This window comes from Montipora foliosa, chromosome 1 (genome assembly GCF_036669935.1).
Source record: "Montipora foliosa isolate CH-2021 chromosome 1, ASM3666993v2, whole genome shotgun sequence".
NCBI classification, from domain to species: domain Eukaryota; kingdom Metazoa; phylum Cnidaria; class Anthozoa; order Scleractinia; family Acroporidae; genus Montipora; species Montipora foliosa.
In genome coordinates, this window is record NC_090869.1 from 12,795,424 (window position 1) to 12,799,206 (window position 3,783).

The 3,783-nt window shown below is 41.8% G+C and overlaps 1 long non-coding RNA gene across 1 annotated transcript in view; it reads right to left on the reverse strand.

The window, feature by feature from the left end:
- The window catches only part of LOC137985508 (uncharacterized), a 23,881-nt gene extending 20,098 nt beyond the window's left edge, over positions 1 to 3,783 (reverse strand). Inside the window, exon 1 of the long non-coding RNA XR_011119310.1 lies at positions 3,748 to 3,783. This is a non-coding gene — a long non-coding RNA (uncharacterized lncRNA). The remainder of the gene's footprint in view (positions 1 to 3,747) is intronic.

Below are 3,783 nucleotides of genomic sequence, written 5' to 3' on the forward strand. Positions count from 1 at the left end.
ATAATAATAATAATAATAATAATAATAATAACAATATTAAACTGCTAAAAATGTATCAGTACATGGTTTTAATATATGAGCAGATAAATATATTTCTGAACTAAATAAAAATGATAATAAAGGGTAAAATACAATCATATCACATACAATCAAAATCAACTATTTAAATGTTATCTTAACAGACAAAAAAACAAAATAGCCAAAAAAGAAAAGCAATATTTAATTTACCGTGCATCTATGACTTAATTTGGCCGATTTTAGCAATTAAATATATAAGGATGCTTTGAATGATGAAGTCAATGTAGTCGACACCAACGATTTTTCTGTTGTAAAAAGCTGCTTTCGAGGTTTCGGTCAGGTAAATTAAAAGTTCCTCGGTTGATCTGCCTTGTCGAAAACCCCACTGATTGTGATTCAGTTACCCGGTGTCTGTGGTGAAGGTGTCAAGACCCTCACACACTAGTCCCTCCAGTAATTTGCTTGATAGACTCAACATTTGGAGAGGCCTGTGATTTCCTTTGTCGGTTTTGTTTCCCTTCTTGTGAGTAGTGAGCATTCTGGATACTTTCCATTGGGATGAAACAGTGAAGTTAAGCAGGCTATGTCTAAAGACAGTGAAGAGGCCTTCTGCAGAGGCTTCAACAATGAGATATAGGTCTCGGGGGCAATCAGAGTCTGGGTGGCCAGGAGGCTGTGTTAGGGTTGATAGTATTGATACGTCTAAGGAGGTCTGTTTTGTGCGGACTTACACCAAGAAGAGTGGGAGTGATTCTGTAGATATGCTCTATGTCCCGAAAGTACGCCATTGGGTTTATTTTGCGAGGCCAGGTTTGGTCCCACTGCCACATGATAGTCGTCCATGGCCTCAGCTTTGCTTTTATCGTCAGGTTTCATGTTACCCTGATCATCAGCAATGGGCCCAAATGAATGTTATTCAGTTTCTTCTTGTGGGCAATCTTTGCTACAAGTTCCCAGAAGTCTTTGCTGCTTTCTGTGTTATTAAATTAGTAGTTAGCCCCTGCTTCTCTAAGAAGCTTGGTAAGTTCATTTCTTAGCTTCTTGTATTCGACCCACAATTCTTTAGACCCTATCTCCTTTGCTCGCTTGAGTATATTATGGCGTTTGTTCATGATTTTGTTCTGCGAATATGAGAATTCATCCATGGTAGGCTGTCTGAGCTGAGCGTGTTTTAACTCTCCTCTGGGAAATGATAGTTTATTATGGGCTTGTATAGGGTTTCCGCTGCCCATGTGATGTCATCAGAGTTGCCGAATGCCCCTATTGCAGACCATGGGGCAGTAGTAAATGCATGTTTTAGTTTTTCAATATCAACTTGCTTATAATTTTCGCAAAGACGTATTTCGGGGGTGCCTCTTGCGTTGTAGATTTATGATGCCATAAATGAGGAAGTGGTCGGACTGGCCTTGCTCAAATGTCCCTGATGATATTATAATAGATGTATTAATGGTGATAAGGAGATCAAGTAGGGTAGAAGTAGGTGCGCTTGTTTTTGTGGGGTCTTTAATGACATTGTGAAGGTCAAAGCTGCCAAGGTTTCTGAGTCATCTTTCCCCCTCATAGCCCTTGGCAATCAGGTCTGAGTTCAGGTCACCAAGAATCACAACATTTTTACTGTTTCTCACAGAGTATTCAAGAAGACTGTAGAATTCACTGTTGAAGTTATAGTAATCAGGGGGTCTGTATACACAGCCAAGTAATAGCTTCTGAGATTTTATATTTTCATCAATCTAGATTGCTTCAATGTCTGTTTTGAGATCGTCTCTCTCGTATACGTGCAAGCTATCTGAGTATTATTTAAAACTGGATCATTGGATAATGCAATTCGAGAGTTTTGATTGGCTTAGCCATCATGGGTTATGAGCCATTGTTATACACTCAAATACGTTTTCTGATTGGAGGAGAACGTGTCACGTGTCATTGGTGAAAACTTCATGACGCCCTAGGGCGAACAAAACTTCATGACGCCCTAGGGCAACAACAACTTGAACTTTCGACTCACACGGGATCAGGACGTGTACCTTTGAAACGGCGGCAAATCTGTACGTCAGCCGACGTCAAGCAAATAATTTTTATCTGTGTATTGTTCTATTTTGAGTTGGAAGGTGTAACAAACACTTAATGACTGGCCCCTCGGGAAACAGTGAGTTTTGTTTCCCCTCGACCTCAATGCTTCCCTCGGCTTCGCCTCGGGGAACATTGAGGGTCTCGGGGAAACAAAACTCACTGTTTCCCTTGGGGCCATTCATTAAGTGCTTACTATACCATGATCTACAAACACGGCAAGCATATGCGTGATTTTTTGGGCCTTTCTATTTTTATTGTAGTCTAGTTTTTTTATATTTTGGGGGCTTTTTTAATAAAACAATTATTCCACTCGTGCTTGTTGGATATGAGATGATTATAGCCAACTCGGCGCTACGCGCCTCGTTGGCTATCTATCATCTCATATCCAACGCGCGCTCATGGAATAATTGTTAAATATATTTCACAGCCACCGTTATTTTGACCCTTCCTGTTCAACCTTGCTACTTTGTATCCAGTTATCATGACTTCCTCCTTGAGTGTTTCGTTGTCCAGATGTGTTTCTGTAATTGCAAGAAAGTCAACTTTGCTTTCTGATAACATTAATTTAATCTCGTTGATTTTCCTAATCAGTGTTCTAACGTTGAGATGAGCAATCTTTAAACCATGACCTTTGAGTTTGGTGTAAAGGCTGGGGATATTTCGATCCGTTGCTTGAATGTTGGGGAAGCAGGGAAGCAGCAGCAGGGAAGGAAAACATGAGAAACTGGAGCTAAGAAAGCACATTAAGAGTCAAGGGGCAGGAAAAGAACAAAAGAGAAGAACACACAGAGGCTATATGCCACAAGAGCTCTTAAGAAGGCTCAACAGGTTAGCCAAAACGTATCAAACGGTCAGTTATATAAAGGATTCCATGCGTGATTATCCAGTTAAGAGATCGACTGGGCGGTCCAGCACGAAGAAAAAGAGCTCCCTCCAAGTGGTAGGCCAGTCATGCTCACCATACTGCAAGAAAAACGTGTTAACACAATGAGGAAGCTAACAGCACTCACTGAAAGTAAAGACAAATGGACGGATTTGGCTGAAATGCAAAAAAAAGACGGGACATGATGAAGAGACAACGGCCTGACAACAAATGAGGAACGACGCCGTGAAAAAGAGCTCATCGACAACATGCAGACAGAAAAGCACGATAGAAATTTGAGGAGGGCTATAGACAAGAAGGTTCCAGGGAAGGGGGGTGGGGGGCAGGACATCACAAACCTAAGGACTAAGCAGAGTAGAACACCAGCAGAAGAAAAACGAGGTCCAGCTGCTTGGAGAAACGGCAAGGCGCCTAATTCACTGAACAAAAAAAAGAAGAGATTTTCCGCTGAACCGCTATATATAGCACGCACCGCGACTGAGGTCAGACTTACTTCTCCAGCAAAAAAGCCGAAGACGATCTTAGCAAGCTCAGCGAAACCTCCCGAAACACTGAACGTCGACAGAACGGTTACCATTGCTTTTTGAGAATGTAGCCGTACTTCAACCTTCGTAAAATGCGCGCGACGTAGCCGTGAGAGGCAACAATTTTCGGGAAAAGCACACTTTAATGTATCAGTGGAAGTGAAATCTTTGCAAACAAGAACAGAAGCGTAACTCGCTGCTAATTGCGCTCCCTGGCTAGACCTGCTGGCGGGAAGAAATAGTGGGAAGCCTTACCGTAGTCCTCAAAATCTGAGATTTCTAACTGAGATG